A 19,102-nucleotide genomic window follows, 5' to 3' on the forward strand; every position below is an offset into this window, starting at 1 on the left:
AAGGCAAGGCAAGGCAAGGCAAGGCAAAGGCAAGGCAAGGCAAGGCAAGGCAAGGCAAGGCAAGGCAAGGCAAGGCAAGGCAAGGAAAGGAAAGGAATAAAATAGTTCAAAAAAGAAGGAAAAAAAAAAAAACAGACCATCAATCAAACAAATGTTTTTCCAACCCCCAAGCACATTGAGAACTGTTTTTTTTTTTTTTTTTTTCTGGCATTTTGTCCACCCTAGACATTGCAGAAACATACAGTGATTTTTTTAAATGTAATGCAGGGCTTGTTTCAATTGTTATTTATTATACCTTATTTGTATTTTGATATCATTAATAACATACATATAAAATATGCATTTATAAATTTCTATATTGGGAACTCACCTGGGCTATAGGTAATGCATTACTTTGCGCTGAAAAATAACTACATAAAATCCTATTAGGGACTGCCCTAACCACTAGGATAAATATTCATTTCCACACTTGCTTTCTCTCCTTATCAGAATACAAAAATATCTGTAAATTGAATTTAAGAAAGTAATATAAATAAATTAAATTGATTAAGATTAAAAGAAATATATATATCTTCTTCATAAAACACTTTCTGTGATGGGATCTACTATCCTGGATCTGGGCATAATGTCTTTAGGAAGTGCTCTAAATTCTATGTTCTTTAAGCACTCCCACTCCTTCTCTCTTTATTTACTTCTTTCTATATCTTCTACAGAAAACCTTCTGTCTAGTGCTCGGTATGTTATAAGTCTTCTGGCACTTTTAAAGATAACATCCTGGTTGAAGTCTAATTATCAATACAGACAAATATTTAGTTTGTGACTGTATCTTGGCATGAAGATCCTCAGCTTTGTCAAGATTTGTCAAGAGGCAGTTCTGGCCACATGCTGCAGCTGAGAGTGAGACACAGGTCAGGGACATCAGTCTAGCTAGCACCAGCAGAAGCTAAATAAAGATTATTTTCTTTCCCCTCCACTCCAATTATTTAATGTCCACAAGCTGGGATTTAAAATGATGTATTTTAGGAGTCAATGGGAGATCTGGATTAGGTTTGGAGGATAATTTCAGCAGGCAGTTTGGGACCATGGTATCATAGGATAGATAATTCAGGCTGGAAGAGACTTCAGAAGTCTCTAGCCCCAAATTTGCAAAGACAGCTGTGGCATCAGAACAGGTTACACAGGTCTTTATCCAGTTTGGTTTTGAAAGACATATGGTATTTAAATGCTAACTGATTTTTTTTCTTCCTTTTATTTTTTTGTTTTTATGTTCAAATTCCTCTCTTTGATTCAGACTCCATCATATGCAGTGTTGCCTACTGTTGTAGTTTAACCCTGGCAAGCAGCTAAGGACCACACAGCCACTCACTCTCACCAGCATTTTGTGCATCCCCAGGCTCCTTGCTGGCAGGGCAGTACAAGAAGTAGGAAAGTCCTCAGCTCTGTTTAAGCACTGCTCTGCAACAACTAAAACATAGTTTTAGTGTTATCACGACTGTTTTAATCAAAAATCCCAAATGCAACATCATTCAAGCCTTTAGGAAGAAAATTACCTTATCCCAGCCAAACACGACACCTACAAAAATACTTGAGTCAGACACAAGTTTGTTATGTGCAGACTCTGAAACAGCCAGATGTGAGATGTAAATCATCCTATTGCTGTACAGTAGTATTAGCTCAGGTCTGAGCATCACTCCAGACTTTTAACCTCTCTACAATCTCTCCTCTGTGCACAAAATTCAGCGTTGTTGTTCCCCATATACTGTTGAGTAAGATCAAGTATGCTGCCTCATATCTGGGCAGCAAGCCGGCTGGACTAATTAGCAGAGCTTTAAACTAGATTCAGCAGGGGAAGGGAATGAGTGACAGAGAAGAACCAGGAAACACTGACACTTTAGGAACCAATAGGTGACCAATCTGTGACTTGTCTCAAAGGAATTACGGAAGGCTTCTCTAAAAAGGTGATGCAGCTGGTAGCCCAGCTGAAGTGCCTCTACACCAATGCATGCAGCTTGGGAAACAAGAAGAAAGAGTTGGAAACTACAGTGCAATTAGAAAACTATGATTTAATTGCTATCATGGAAATGTGGTAGGACAAATCACACAACTGGAATACTTCAATAAGCTATAAAGCAATATATAAGCAAAATACAAGCAATATATTAGCAAAATATAAGCAATATACACGGGCAATAAGCTTTTCAGAAGAGATAGGCAGGGAAGGTAGGGGGAAGATGTTGCCCTCTATGTTAAGAAATTGATAGATTGCCAAGAGCTGCTCAGAGGAACAACCATGAACAAGTTGAGAGCTTGTGGGTAAAAGTTAAGGACTGGACCAATAAAGGACACCTTGTGGCTGGGGTTTACTATAGACCAGCTGATCAAGGGGAGCATGTTAACGAGTCCTTCTTGCCTCAGCTATAAGAAGCACTAGCAGGCTCACATACTGATAGGGGATTTCAGCCACCTAGATGCCTGCTGGGAAAACAACACAGCAGGCTGTAAGCAATCCAGGAGACTCCTAGGGAGTATCGAAGATAACTTCCTTGTCCAGGTGTTAGAAAAACCAAGCAGAGGAGAAGCACTACTGGATGTGGTGCTCACCAGTGCAGATAAACTCATTAAAGAGGTTAAGATTGGAGGCAGTCTGGGCAGCAGTGACCACGTTCCAGTAGAAAACAAGCCATTCTATGAATCTATGATATCAATTCATTGCATGGAACCTGTTCTGAGTTAGAGAATAATTAGAAAAAGACATGAGACCAATGCAGCAGAGAGCATCTGCAGTGTTGTCTCTCTCCTCAGCCTTCTAGAAATAGTTCAAGCTGCCTTGAATTTGACTTATCCTATGATGTTGAGTACCTTCTGCTTGGAGAAAAATCTTTCAAAACCTGGGCAATCCCACCATATCAGGTCGTATCTACAGTACCAGTATCATTTCAAAATTCATTCAAAAAATTGGTATTATGCTTATTTATTTCTGAGAGTCAGAAATTGTCTGTATTCTGTAAATAACAAGCCTTGCTGATTCAAAGATAGACTGCACAATTCCGTTTCAAGAAGTAGAATATCTTCTGGGTTCATCTTATTCCAGATCATGACCAGACAAATCTACTGTTTATCATTGATAGGATGTTCCCCTCTGTTTCTCCCTGTGACTGGTCAAGAATGAATCCAGCACCTCCAGCTCATGATTTACATTTAGGAAAGGCAAACAGAGACAAACAGGAAGGAAAAAATATGAATGTAATATATCCTGGATAACAAGGTGTCTGTTTGTGAAGCAGCAGTGTCAAGAAAAAAATGAGACATTTTAAGATTCAGCACACAGGTAAAAGAAAATCTCTAAATACAGTTACACATCTTGGTTGATTTTAAACATTTTTGAGTTACTTAGGAGAGTTTTCCTCATTTAATCAAAGAAATTAAATAAAATCTCTGTAAATCTTTTTTTTTTTTAATAATTTCCTTGTTTTTGTGTTTGTGGGTATGTTTATTTATTCACCTTCAGTACACTGAATTTATATAATACAGATGTACCTTTAAATATGTAATTACTTTTCTTTGCCTACTGCTGCAGAGCTTTCCTTGGGGGAAAGGTATCAGAAGAACAGTTATCTGCACCTCGGATGAAGTGGAAAATTTAGTTGTAAGTGGCATTTACTGCTCTCTTCAGTAGCAATAATCCAACCATTGAAACGTTACTAAGATTGCTTCTTTTGACCCTTTTTAACAAGATCACAGCTTTCAGCATTTCAAGTACCCTTATCAACCAGACCCAGCAGTGGCTTCAGGAAAGGCATTACCAGATCCAGGAAGCTTTAAGGTGTCAGAGGGAGTCAATCAGCCCCACTACTAAGCAATTCTTATAAAAAATCCTTTGCTCTTTACTTTGTGTGATTGTTCCCTTCCTCATTGACGTGGGGGCTGTAAAGTTGGTGGAAGAAAGAACCTTGTGAGCAATGTACAAGCTTTTTCTCAACATAAGTGACTTTTATGAAACCTCAGCTTATTAAGGCAGCTACTAAAGTGTGTACATTGGAAGTGATGTGATTGAAAAGCCTTCAGAGATGAGGTCTGCAAAACACTAAGCAACCTTTAAGGCTGTCAGAGTAGAAATCAGCATGTCCCATCAGCATGGTCTGTATGAAGTTTATATTGTGGCACAAAAGTCACAGAAAATTTCCTCTCTCTTCCCACCTCCTTAATTGCAGAATGTTCCTATGTTCAAGGGAAATATACATTGATATTGTGATTTACAACAGCAGGTGAAGGCACTCCACGATAGAAGATAACGTTTCTCAGCATTGAAAGTTAGAGGTCGACGAAGAAGTAGGTGTTGAACACAATTAATGCTTTGGGATAATTTAACAACGTTTTCAAAGTTCAAAATCACAGAGGCTTTTGGACTTCTAAAGCTGGTGAGAACTAGAAAGAGGACTTGGGGAAATTTAACTTGAATATTCTGTTCTTTGAAGATATCAAAGGAACTCCAAACTCTTGTTTGGTCTGTCGGGAAAAGAAAGGAAGCATAAGGGTTATATTCATGTCTTCGTGTTTTTCCATGGATCACTACTGTATTTGTATCTGTACTGTATATCTTGCAACTTTTACATGGGTTAACTGATCTTTGATTCCATTACAAAATATTTCAAGATCCATAACCAAAAAATGCTGGATAAAAAATAATTATTCTAATCACACTAGTATGGTAATTGCTGATCATTGAATTGTTGATTACATAGAAATGTACAATAATTTATTATTTTTATTATTATTATTATTTTAAATCTAAACAAGTAATGCTAAGGAAAATCAAATCTCACAAGTTTTCTCATATCATGCATAGTCTATTCAAATTCAATTGTATATTTCATCTAAATAATGAAAACTCACATAAGTAAGTTATATAGCATCCAAAATTATTATTATTGAAGTTTATTAAAAAATGCAATATTTTTCATATGTTCTCTATCCTTCGAAGATTTTTAATAAAGTTGAGAATGACATTCTACAGAACTGTCAAGCAGTATTCAATGGATTTGATGCAGAAATCACAGAATCACAGAATGGTTGAGGTTGAAAGGGACCTCTGGAAATCATCTAGTCCACTCTCTCTGCCAAGCAGGGTCACCTAGAGCACATTGCACAGGATGGCATCCAGGCGGGTTTTGAATATCTCCAGAGAAGGAGACTCCACAACCTCTCTGGGCAACCAGTCCCAGTGCTCTGTCACCCTCAAAGTAAAGAAATGCCCTCTCATATTCAGCTGGAACTTCCTGTGCTTCAGTTTGTGCCCGTTGCCTCTTGTCCTGGGCACAACCGAAAAGAGTCTGGCATCATCTTCTTCGCTCTCCCTTCAGATATTTATACACATTGATGAGATCCCCATCAGTCCTTTATTCTCCAAGCTAAACAGGCCCAGGTCTCTCAGCCTCTCCTCATATGATGGATTCTCCAGGACCCTTGTATGACTGACGCTCCAGTCCCTGAATCATCTTAGTAGCCCTTCGCTGCATGCACTCCACTACCTACATGATCATGAAATAGAATTGAAAATCATTAAGTATAGTTGAAAAACCTGGAAATGGTAGGTGAAGTCAAGGCCTGCCTAAGCCTACAAGAAACACCGCGGTAGTGAATATGCACTATAAAGATGTACTCCACGTGTCATTAAACCATCTTTGATTCCTGGGACGGAGTGTACATTCTAGAAAGCAGCTTTGCAGAAAAGGAGCTGGGGGTCCTGGTAGACATCAAATTGAACATGAGTCAACAATGTGCTCTTATTACTAAGAAGGCTAATGGTATCCTGGGCTGCATTATGCAAAGTATTGCCAGCAGGCTGAGGGAGGTGATCCCCTCTACTCAGCACTGGTGAGGACACATCTGGAGTACTGTGTCCAGTTCTGGGCTCCCCAGTATAAGAGAGACACGGATATATTGAAGGAAGTCCAGTTCTATGGGCCATCAAGATGATGAAGGGACTGCTGGAGCATCTCTCCTATGAGAGAGGCTCAGACAGTTGGGACTGTTCAACCCGAAGAAGAAAAGGTTCAGGGTGGATCTTATCATTGTCTATAAATATCTGAAGGGAGTTTCAAAAGAAGATGAAGCTAGGCTCTTTTCAGTGGTGCCAGGACAGGAGGCAATGGGCACAAACTAGAATATAGGAGGCTCCCTCTAAACATCAGGAAACACTTTACTGTGCAGGTGATCAAGCGTTGGCACAGGTTGCTCTGAGAGGTTGTGGATTCTCCTACTCTGGAAATATTCAAAGCCATCCGGACGTAGACCTGGGCAACTGAGTCTAGGTTTCCCTGCTTGACCAAGTGTTGACCAGATGACCTTCAGGTCTCAACCATTCTTTGATGCAGTATACCCACAGTTATATCAACTACCTACTGCTATATTAACCAGAGGCAATAATTAAGAAAATTAAGTAATTTTTTTCACACTTTTCTGGAATTCTTTGCTCCTTATTGCCCAACTCTGTCACCAGAACATCTCAAATCCTCTTACCTCAAGAACAGTAAGAGGAATTAATTCTCTATAAATATTTTTGTACAATAAAGCTGAAAAAATATGAGGTGAAAAGAGATGGGGTAAACATCTGAAGTTGGCTGCAACTTCATTTTCATGGGAGATTTATTTTAATAGGGAAAAAAAAAGATTTTTTTTTCAAATGGCTGAAATGGTCAGTTCTCTTTTTTTATCTATATTCTAAAATACAAATTGAGATTTAAAAAAATCTCATATTGAAATATAATATTTATATTTATATTTTATATTTCCATTATTCAGAAAGAAACACCTGTCCAAAACGTGCTTTAAATTTGAAATACTAATTGAAATTAATTTGAATTTGCAAATAGTAGAGCCTTTCTATTTGCAAATTTGCAAATAGAAAGGCTCTTAGGCTAAAAATACTTTCCCAGTACTAATCAAAATTTGCTGAGTGAAATTCTGATTCTTTAGAAGTCAATGACCTCTTTTCATTGACTTCACTAACATGAAGAATGAAATCTTATTTATTGCCCCTTTCATTTCCTTTTAGTACACTACTCTGTTTTTCAAAGTTTGCTATTTCTCAGCTTAACAGGAATACTTTCCTTCCTACCATAAAAAAGGTTAAAGGTGTATGCAGCAATGGAGTAATTTTTAGCATATCTAATATGAGATATATTTCATGAAAACTGAAATTAAAGTAAGTTATTTTAACTGGGCATGCTCGAGAAGAGATTTTTTTTGGCTAGGAATAATATTTGTACATTCGTTGTAATTTGGGATTAGTATTTTTTCACCAACACTGTTCTGTAAGGTGAACCTGGTATTGTAAACCTCAATGTTAGAATTGTATATTCCTTTCTATTTTCCTGAATCTATATATAGAGTTTGGGAGTGCTCAGTACAGCAACATTCAAGGGATTTGTTTACACATTCAGTGAAGATCAATATATTTTCAATATGCCTAGAATAGCTTAATGAGTGTCCTGAAAACCTTATGAAAGATGAAAAATTGATTGGATGTGAATTCTTGTTTGAGACCACCTATGAACTCATCGATTTTTGTTGGATGTCAACTTTGCAAAATGCTTCTTAGAAGTTTTCAACTTTGAAACATCTGTGGTGAAATTAAAAGCCCACCTGAGTCAATAAAAAGCTTTGATATCCTTCTGGTGTTGAGAAGTTTCAGCAAGTATGCACATTTTGTAAAAAGTATAACACATTAGTATCTGGAGATCCCTTCCTTCAAAACCTGCATTTCCTATTCAATGTTAGCTGAGTTCACAGCAACATTCAAAGAAAGAGAAAAGGGAAGGAACACACTCCAGGCTTCATGTGCAGTAGGGATTAATGCATTTTCTTGGGAAGAGGAATTAGTGAGCCCTACCCAGGCTCTCCTTTACAGAGGAGAGGTTTGACTCTCAACTTGTGCTTTTCAGATGACAGTAATTTTAGGAAGGCCCTCTGAGGGAAGCAAACTTTTAACTTCCAAATAGCTTAGTCCTCTCAAGTTTCATAAACTGATCTTTCTCCTGAAATTAAATAGCAAAACCCTTTTCTAAAAAGAAGAGAAAGGAGAAAGACAGTCGCTTCCTGCTAGATAACAAAGTAAATCTCTGCCTATTCATCAAGTAGTTAAAATAGAAATGGAAAAGCTTAAGTTCTTTCTCTCTTAGGCAAATCAAACCTATTCTTCTTAAGTAAATAACCAAACAATTAGAGTACAAGGTATTTAATTGGAGACTGTTCCAATTTAAGGGGAGATTTTACATTGTAAAAATACATAGACGACTTTAAGAACAGGAAGTTAGTCTTCTCTCCTAAATGATTGCTTTTATGATTATTGGAGAGTGTCCAGAGGAGGGCAATGAAGATGGTGAAGGGCCTAGAGGGGAAGACATATGAGGAGTGGCTGAGGTCACTGGGCCTGTTCAGCCTGGAGAAGAGGAGGCTGAGGGAGGACCTCATCGCAGTCTACAACTTCCTCGCGAGGGGGAGTGGAGAGGCAGGTGACCTATTCTCCATTATCACCAGTGATAGGACTCACGGGAATGGTGTCAAGCTGACACAGGGGAAGTTTAGGCTAGACATCAGGAAGAGGTTCTTCACCGAGAGGGTGGCTGCACACTGGAACAGGCTCCCCAGTGAAGTAGTAACTGCACCAAGCCTGTCTGAATTTAAGAAGCGATTGGACTGTGCTCTTAGTCACATGGTCTAAACTTTTGGGTAGACCTGTGCGGTGCCAGGAGTTGGACTTGATGATCCTTATGGGTCCCTTCCAACTCGGGATATTCTATGATTCTATGATTCTATGATCTCCTACGGTCTCATCTGATGAATCTTTATTAACATACAGAAAAAGCTTAAACAACAAGATCTAGGAAAACATGATACCTGAATCATAGAATCATAGAATGGCTCAGGTTGGAAGGGACCTTTAAAGATCATCTAGTTCCAACACCCCTGCCATGGGCAGGGACATCTCCAACCAGACCAGGTTGCTCAAAGCCCCATCCAGCCTGGCCTTGAACACTGCCAGTGACGGGGCATATACAACTTCTTTGGGCAACCCATTCCAGTACCTCACTACCTTCTGAGTAAAGAATTTCTTCCTAATGTCTAATCTAAATCTACCATTTTATTTCATTTCATTTCATTTTATTTTGTTTTATTTTGTTTTGTTTTATTTTATTTTATTTTATTTTATTTTATTTTATTTATTTTATTTTATTTTATTTTATTTTATTTTATTTTATTTTATTTTATTTTATTTATTTTATTTTATTTCTAGTATAACCCATTACTCTTTCTCCTATTGCTGCACCAGAGAGTCCATCCCCAGCTTTCCTGTAGGCCCCCTTTAGGTACTGGAAGGCTGCTATAAGGTCTTTCTGGAGTCTTCTCTTCTCCAGGCTGACCAACCCCAACTCCCTCAGTCTGTCTTCATCGGAGAAGTGCTCCAGCCCCTTGATCATCTTCATGGCCCTCCTCTAGACTTGTTCTAATACATCTACGTCCTTAAATGGATGACCATTTCTGTATTTGTCCATCCTTTATGAATGTCGTTGCCAATAAATTAGAGAGTCAAATTCATTTTATTTGGTACGTAGCCCAAATTTATACTTTATGTTTAAATGCAGCTCGATACTATGAGAGAAATACCTGAGCATATTCTTTGATCAAATCATCTAGACATTCAAACTGTGATGCTGGAGACTGAGATTCGAAATCTCTGCTTTAAATCAGAATACAGGTTTGTTTCAGTGTTTCATATATTCCACATGTGTATTTTTAATGACTGGTTATTGGGTGAAAGGGAAGAATCCACAATTCCGTCTTGATCAACAAGTGGCCTGCTTCAATTATCTGTTTTCAAAGGATAGTAAATTGTAAGATGCACCAAATTCCTGAGAAGTCAAAAATCCTGCTGTCAGTATCTGCAATTAACTTATTATTATTATTTATTTATTTATTTATTTATTTTTAATGGATTATATTCTTAAAAGCCTTGGCAGGTGGTAACACCAGACTGTAGACCCTGTCCTCTGACAATGCACTAAAATTAGACACTGCAGTATTGACCTTAATTTTCCTCTGAAGCTAGCTCAGAGGTCCTCCTGTAGGTATAGTATCTCTCTTCCATAATTAAATATTCATTTTGGATCTAACACAAAGGCACATGGCAGGTCAAGGTCAGGACGAAGATCAACTGAGAAAAGAAGATAAAAGGAATACGACTATGAGAGTAACCAGATTAAGGCACATCTAAACGTGTCTGCTAAATCTCTAAACTGCTTTTCTTTCCAGGCAACAGAAAAGGGTCTGACACCAAAATCTGGTTTGAAAGGGTTGAAAGGGTTCTGCACACAAATGTAATAGATCTGAAATCATTTAGTCTGATTTATATATAAAGGCATTTTTCTGTAATCATCTGCCATGGAAATGGTCTAAACAGATGTGTCTGTAAGCTGCCTGTGTACATCTGAGCTCTATATAAGGATATTATTCTAATACTTCTGTCAGTGCCCTTACACCTTAATCACTACATTACACCCTTTTGAGCATTACCACTTAGATTCAGTTTGCAGTGAAAGGTTAGTATCTTCTTTCCCAACTGTATCTAGTGAATAAGAAAGCTTAGAAATTCTTTTAGATGGACAAGATTTTAGAAGAAGAATAAAGAATAGGGGTATGTGCTTTTTTCAAGTGAAATATAGGATGTTACAATGACATAATTAAAAACAAAAACAAAACCAAGCAAACAAACAAACAAACAAACAAACAAAACCCTATCACATAGTAAACACTGAATTCATGAAAATCAGGAAGATTTAATTGCTTCAAATTTGAGAACACAGATCCATTGCCATACTAAAAGGCCTGAATTATTCATTTTTGCATTAATCATTGTATTTTCAGCTTTATTTGTGTTCAATAAAATGGGGAAGAAACCAGGGGGAACTTAAAAAATAATGATAAAATGCCATGATTTGATTAAAACATATTCACCGGGTCTTCAAATGGAGTCATTTATTTCCAAGCGGTTGCTTTCCTTAGCCGGTATACATTTAAAAGCTATCTTCATTTCCTACTGCTACTAATAGAATCCTTCCTATTTCATCCACATTTCACACAACCTGTTGCTGCACTTCCTTAAAAATGAGCAAAGCATGAAGTTCTGTTCCCTAACACTCTGCTTCCCAACGGGATCTCCTTTGAGCACATCAGCTCTATAAAAATGATTAGTAATGCTTGGTTAGTTTGTGCAGCACTTACTCAGAGAAAAAAGAGAAATCCAGTCTTCCTCATTGTTGCCTGGGTGTATCAAACCCAGTGAATTCATTTGCTTTCCATCTGCATCACAGGTTTCATTTTCAAGCAAAGGGAACATTTCAAATTGGGTACAAAATATGTAGGTTTGGTTGTGGATGTGGTCATCTTTGATTTAGTATCTTTTTTGCTGTTGTTGTTTTCCCTTTCCATCTACCTTTCCCAGTCTGTTTAGAAAGAAATAGCTGCTGTTGTGTGATTTTCTCACTGATAAGAAGAAAAAGCTGAAAGGGAAAAGTAAATCATATAATCCCACCTAAGTCTGAAGCGAGCTGCAACTGCTGATCAACAAGCGAAAAGAGGTGTGATTGTCCAACGGGGCAAATTCTTCCTCTCTTGCTCATGTTATATAGCATATAAATCCAAATCCAGATTCATTTACTGCACTACTATACAACACAAGTGTATTTAACTGAGGCAAGTGGTGAGGGTACTTTTGTCTCCACCCTTTACTGACAGCGCTGTTTGAGTACAGTACATAAACTCCAGGTCACACAGTGTGTATATGACTGTAGGTGTAGACATAAACCTGCATCTCCTTGTCGTCCTATTTTGTAGCCATTTAAGCCTCATATAGGTTAAGAACAAACAAACAAACAAAAAAAACTATATTAAACCCTTATCTGTTATTAAGTGGTATACCTTCAGCAAAAGTATAGCAGCAGTGCCAGTTCTAATAGGTCAACGTCTTTTTCAGAAGGGGCAGAGCGGGCACAGGCCGAGGAGGAGGCCCAGGGCGAGGGAGAAGCAGCAGAGGGCCCAGGCCCCAGGAGGAGGAGGGCAGGAGGGGCTCCAGGCCCACAGGCAGCAGGGATTCCCCGGCAGCCCTGCAGAGCCCCCGCTGGAGCAGATCTCCACCCTGCAGCCCGGGGAGGGCCCACGCCGCAGCAGGGGGACATTTCCTGAGGGAGCTGCGGCCGTGGGGAGCCCCCGCGGGAGCAGGGTGTTCCTGAAGGGCTGCAGCCCGGGGCAGGGCCCCCACTAGAGCAGGGCCACGGGTGAGGAGGAAGGGGCAGCTGAGAGGGGCTGAGCCCATCCCACCCCATCCTGTCCCATCCCATCCCACCCCATGCCCTGTGCCACCTGTGGATAGAAGAGTCAGATATGAGGGGGTGACATTGGGCCTGGGAAAGCAAGTGAGGGGAAGATGTTTTCATTTTGTCTTTTTTTTTTTTCTTTTCTTAATATCGAATGTATTTTAACTGTCAGTAAAGAAAATTCCCCATGTTGAGTCTGATTTGCCTGTGATAGTAACTGATAAGTGATCACCTTGGCTTTGTCATAAACCATGGAATTTTCCATCCTATTTTCTTCCCTTGTCCTACTGAGGAGGGGGAGTGAGAGGAGAGCTGGGTGAGAGTTTAGTTCTTAACCAAGGTTAATCCTCTGGAGCAGGGATAATCTTATGCTTGCTCTGGAGCTTCACACTGAGGTCCTAAATATGGTATGTTTCTGGCTGTAAAGTTGCTGGATATAATAAACTGTAATGATGACTAAGGTAGGGATTGAGAGAATGAAGAACAGCCCACTGCAGGAGATCAAGTTCAAGACTATCTAAGGAACCTGAACGTGCACAAGTCCATGGGATCTGATGAAAGGCATCTGAAAACCCTGAAAGAACAGGCAGCTGACTTGCTAAGCCACCAAGCTATCCATACTAAGCTATCCACCATATCTGAAAAGTCATAGTAGTGAAGTTCACAATGACAAGAAAAATGGTAAACCCCGTCTTTTATAAAGGAAAAAAAAAAAAAAAAAAGGAAGACCTAGAGAATTACAGGCCAGTCAGTCTCATCTCTGTGCGCAATGAGTTCACGGAACAGATCTTCATGCAAACTACGCAAAGGCACATAGAAAACAAAGAGGTGATTGGTGACAGCCAGCATGGCTTCATGAAGGGCAAATCCTGCCTGACAAATCTGGTGGCCTTCTACAATGGGGTTACAACACTGACAGATACGGGAAGAGCAACTGACATCATCTGCCCGGACTTGTGCAAAGCATTTGACACTGTCCCCCATGAGATCCTTGTTTCTAAATTGGAGAGACATGGATTTCACAGATGGACCACTCAGTGGGTAAGGAACTGACTGGATGGTCACAGCCAGAGATTTGTAGTCAATGGCTCAACGTCCAAGTGAAAATCAGTGACAAGTGGTGTCCCTCAGGGGTCTGTACTGGGACCAGCATTATTTAACACCTTTGTTGGTGGTATGGACAGCAGGATTGAGTGCACCCTCAGGAATTGTCCTGGTTTTGGCTAGAGTAGAGTTAATGTTCCTCCTAGTAGGTGATATGGTACTGTCGTTTGGATTTAGGATGAGAATAGTGCTGATAATACATTGATGTTTTAATTGTTGCAGAGTAGTGCTTAGCCAAAGACTTTTCAGCTTCTTGTGCTCCCCTGACAGTGAGGAGGCTGGGGGTGCACAAGGAGCTGGGAGGTGATAGAACCAGGACAGCTGACCCAGACTGACCAAAAGGATGTCCCATACCACGTGACATCATGCTGAGCAGTTAATATGGGGAGGTTGGTTGGGGTGAGGGAGACTACTGCTCAGGGATGGGACGGGTGTCTGTCAGCAGGTGATGAGCAATTGCATTGTGCATCACTTGTTTTGTACACATTATTATTATTATTACTATTATCACTATCATTATTTATTTTTTTCTCTCTTTTCTGTCCTAATAATCTGTCTTTATCTCAATCTACAAGTTTTTACTTTTTTTTTTTTTTTTCCAATTCCCTCCCCCATCCCACTGAGGGGGAGTGAACGACTGAGCGGTGCTTAGCTGCTGGATGGGTTAAACCACAACACCAAGTTTGTGGATGATACCAAGCTCTGCGGTGTGGTTGACACGCTGGAAGGAAGGGACGCCATCCAGAGGGATCTTGACAGGCTTGCAAGGTGGGCCTGTGTGAACCTCATGAAGTTCAACAAAACTGAGTGCAAGGACCTGCACATGGGTCAGGGCAATCAAACATGAATACAGGCTGGGTGATGAGTGGTTTGAGAGCAGACCTGCAGAGAAGGACCTTGGGAGCAATGGTAGATGAAAAACTCAACATAATCCAGCAATGTGTGCATGTAGCCCAGAAAGACAATTATATCCTGGGCTGCATCAACAGAAACCAGCAGGTTAAGGGAGGTGTTTGTCCCACTCTACTCCATTCTCATGAGACCCGCCACCTGGAGTACTTCATTCTGCTCTGGGGTCCCCAGGATAAGAAAGATATGGATGTGTTAGAGTGAGTCCAGAGGAGGGCCACGGATATGATCAAAGGGCTGGAGTATCTCTCCTGTAAAGACAGTCTGAGAGAATTTGTTCAGCCTGGAGAAGAGAAGTCTCCAGAAGGACCTCATAGCAGCCTTCCAATACCTAAAGGAGGTCTACAGAAAAGCTGGGGATGGACTATATCAGGGAGTGCAGCGACAGGACACAGTGGAATGTTTTCTTAAATAAAATAGTGTAGATTCAGATTAGAAATAAGGAAGAAGTTCTTTACTTGGAGGGTGGTGAGGCACTGGCACTGGCTGCCCAGAGAAGCTGTGGATGCCCCATCTCTGGATGTGTTCAAGGCCAGGCTGGATGGGGTTTTGGGCTACTTGGTCTGGTGGGAGGTGTCCCTGTCCATGGCAAAGGGGTTGGAATCAGATGATCTTTAAGATCCTTTTCAACCCAAATCATTCTGTGATTCTATCATACTGGGACTTTTTCATATGCTTAGAAGAGTGGCAAAGGAATTTGGGAATGCCTTGGATTATATGACATGTAAAGCTTCAGTAACTATTTCACTATATTAAATACAAGAGTTTGTCTTTCACCTGAGATATAAAGCTCAGGGCACAAGAAGCATGGCTGTTCACCAATAGACTATAGGATCATCAGTTCTGAACCAGCATGGTTAGACACAGACCACGATACACGGTCCACTCTTTACCATATACAGATAGCTTTTATAGGCCCAGATGTTGGCTTCATTTCATTTTTATTAGACTTTGATGAGAGTTCAAAACAGTTCTGGTTATAAATAAAAGCACCCATGTACACAGTCAGCTAATTGTCACAAAATCATTTAAAACAAGGCTTACTAGGTTACACTGCTTGCAGAATGACTCCAGATTCTTGTCAGATTTTAATTTGTGCATGGTCTCCATTTCTTTGCTTTTTGTGTAAACATGGGTTACTTCCATGGTAGTTCTTTTTCTGTACTTTTGAAACTTTGTTGAATTCCGTTCTGTTTTGGACTTAAAATCAGAGGAAAATAAATCTTGAGGGTGTTTACATGTAGAGTTTAGTGATATGGTTTAGTGGAGGACTTGTTAGTGTTAGGTCAGAGGTTGGACATGTCAGGTAAACAAGTGGTTTAATATCTGATGTAAGGGCAGTATTTTTCCAAAGTAAATATTTTCCCACAGGAAAAAATACTTCACTACAATAAAGAAAACAATTAAATTAAATTTGACATTGAGAAGATCCCAAAATGCTTGAACTGTGTCATGAAGAGGGAAAAGTCTTCCCACAACTTCTGTCTAAAACCTAACTGATCAAAGAACCCTATGCCGATCTGTCTTGGTTGTACTGCTTAGTGGACTTTGAATGAGACCAGTAGAAAAGGAAATGTGACACCAAGGGAGAAATAAAACAAAAGAAAAAACTCTCTTGACATTCACTCTGTGTGTCACTTTGAAGGAATTATTTATCCATTTTAGTAAGTTATTCTACTTACTAAAATAGAAAGGTTTAATATACACAAGAATGTTCTGAGGGCAATTTAATTGCAAGATAGATCCTCAGCAGGTATAAATTAGTATAATTTGATGGAATTCATAGCCTGACCTCAAGTTTCCCCAGATGAGCATCTGGTCTATTGCATGTTGTGTGTTTTAGTGTGATAAATATTAAAATTAAACCATTCTAATAAACTTTTCCCCATGTTTTTCATTCTTCAAATGATGGCTGATAGTTTATTAATAGACCCAGCAACTTCAATTAATTTGTTACAAAGTCCCTTTATACTGCACTAGACCAAACTCCTTTAACCTTTCGGTGACATATCTCAAAGGATATTATTCTTGTTGCTCTGCTTCTTACTAGCTCAAGGGCAATTATGTTCTTGCTGAGGTATTACAACAAAAGCTGCAGAAAGTGCTCTGGTTGAGGTATAAAAAGTGCCTTCCACAGCAATAAAACCACCTCCTAAGAGTTACAGTACCCTCCCATAGCATGCTTCGACGGCATTCTATTCATTTTCTCTTTGGGAGCCATATATTTCATGGCACATTTAAAGGACTTTTTCAATGTTTTCCCCATCCTTTGTGTGTGTGTGTGTGTATGTGTTTGGCCACTTTTAAGCAACTTTAATGCAGAAGACTGTTTCATATCTACTTGTATGATTCACCCTTTTCCTCAACTTTTTTGATAGAACTTTACAGTGATTAATTATTTCAATTTAGTAGCATTCAGAAAGCCAGTAGCTAAGTGCTATTATGTTTTGTAGAGCAACAGGCAGTTTATGTCCCAGAAAGCTTACTGCAGAAGGAAGGAAGAGACTCAGGCAAGATATTCAAGCCTCTTTGAACTCAATATCAAGACATGGCTAACCACCAGTGGATAACCACCAATATTACACAGAGACATTAAACCACTGATTACATATTCCACAGTAAGCCTATGCCTTAGCTCATACCTGCTGAGCATACAGAATAATATTCTTTTCTCTTTGTGGAAATAATTGGGCAATCAGCAACGGCATAAAGTTCAATGAGGGAAAATGCTGGGCACTGCACCTGGGACAGGGTAATGCTGGACACAGCTACAGACTGGGAGACGAGTGGCTAGAAAGCAGCTCTGCAGAAAGGCATCTGGGGGTGCTGGTCTACAGCAGCAGCAGCAGCTCAACACAAGCCAGCAGTGTGCCCTGGCAGCCAAGTGGGCAAACTACATTTTGGGATGCATTAAACACAGCATGGCCAGCTGATCAAAAGAGGTGATTCTCACACTATATTTAGTGTTGATGCAGCCTCACATTAAATATTGCATGCGGTTTGGGATCCACAATCCAATTCTTTGAGGAGGGGGAGTGAGAGAGCGATTGTGGTTGAGTTCAACTGCCCAGCAGGGTAAAACCACACCACGGTTATCTAGTTTGGAGAAAAGGAGGCTGAAAAGCAACCTCACTGCTCTCCCCTGAGGACAAGAAGTGGAGAGGGAGGTGCTGGTCTCTTCTATGTGGTAACCAGTAAGAATGGCACAAAGCTGCACCAGGGCAGGTTCAGACTAGAGATTGGGAAAAAATTATTTTCCGTGAGCGTGGTCAAACACTGAAAACAGCTTGCTAGTGAGGTGGTTGATGCCCAATGCCTACCAGTTTTCAAGAGGCATTTTGATAATGCCTTCAATAATGTGCTTTAAATTCCAGTTAGCAGTGGTCAGGCAGTTAGTTGGACTGGATGATCTTTGAAGGTCCTTTCCAACTGAACTATTCTATTCTATTCTATTCTATTCTATTCTATTCTATTCTATTCTATTCTATTCTATTCTATTCTATTCTATTCTATTCTATTCTATTCTATTCTATTCTATTCTATTCTATTCTATTCTATTCTATCCTATTCCATAAAATATATACAACATAAAAATACACTTCCATCTAATAAAGTAAGATAACCCCTTAAAGTATCTTATTGTTAATTATGAACACTCCATTTGTGAATCAAGTCAATCAATGGTACTTTTAAAAATATTTGTCTACATAATCTCTAAATGCTCTCCTTCAGGAAAAAGAGGCGGTCTCGCATTTCACACTTCTACCTCTCCATTTTGAATGGTTTAATTAGCTGACTCAATCCACAGGTGTTTTCCATGAATGAATAGAACATGTGATTCTCCTTTTAATTCAGTGATTCATATTTTATTTTTTTAAGCTACATTTCCCTTCAAGGCTTTCAGTCACTCCATGATTTGTCATTTTAGCATTCGTAAAGCAACTCACCTTTCTGACAACTGTAAAAGTGACTAACCATAATTTCTTTTATGGCTGCATTTTGGAATTCCTTAGGGACTCTTATCTGGAAATCATTTCTTAATTTCAGCAAAGCTCCATTCTTCAACCTTCTCCTCATTTATGCTGACAGATGGTAATTATTTAATATATTTGCTTTTTGTCCTTCATCTCTAATTCCCTATAATCATTCCTAAGAGAATTCATCTTCCATTTCATTATTGTTTACTTTCTATAGCATGAAATCACTTTATTTGTTCAGCATCCTGCTATTCAAAGATCATTTTCTTTTCCCCCCAGAATTATTTCTGTGTTATTTTTACTTCCTCCTATAGCAAGCCCAACTCACAAGTTATTGGATTCTGTGTAACTTTAAAATGCTATTGTCTGTGGTATTTTTTATTTTTTTATTATTTTTTTTAATTCTTGTTTACGTCTTATTCTAATCACATTGGTTTGTGTCTCATGCTGTCTTTTTTGACAATTAGAACACTATTTATGAAACAAATGCATTATTTACATGACAATAACTTGTAACTAATGTGTGTTTTCTTTGTAATTTTTTAGCTTTCGTGATATATCAACGCCCGTCCTTGACAGCTGTCTCCACTACAGAATAGAGAAAATGAGCGCTTCATATACAATGTGATTATTTCATTTTAGCATACATTACAGACTAATGAAATATTTAGGCCACAATGAAATGAGTATTCCTGAAATTATGTGAAATAGGGATAAGTCGGACTGGACTTAAAGAATTTT

At 39.1% G+C, this 19,102-nt stretch overlaps 1 long non-coding RNA gene across 1 annotated transcript; it reads left to right on the plus strand.

Moving 5' to 3' along the window:
- The first annotated feature begins 387 nt into the window (after positions 1-387).
- On the plus strand, positions 388-3,871 carry LOC308190021. The gene is made up of 3 exons (XR_013946780.1): positions 388-3,328; positions 3,578-3,646; positions 3,735-3,871. It is a non-coding gene; the product is annotated as an uncharacterized lncRNA (long non-coding RNA).
- Positions 3,872-19,102: the final 15,231 nt, after the last annotated feature.

This window comes from Anser brachyrhynchus (genome assembly GCF_964034855.1).
Source record: "Anser brachyrhynchus genome assembly, chromosome: 2".
NCBI classification, from domain to species: domain Eukaryota; kingdom Metazoa; phylum Chordata; class Aves; order Anseriformes; family Anatidae; genus Anser; species Anser brachyrhynchus.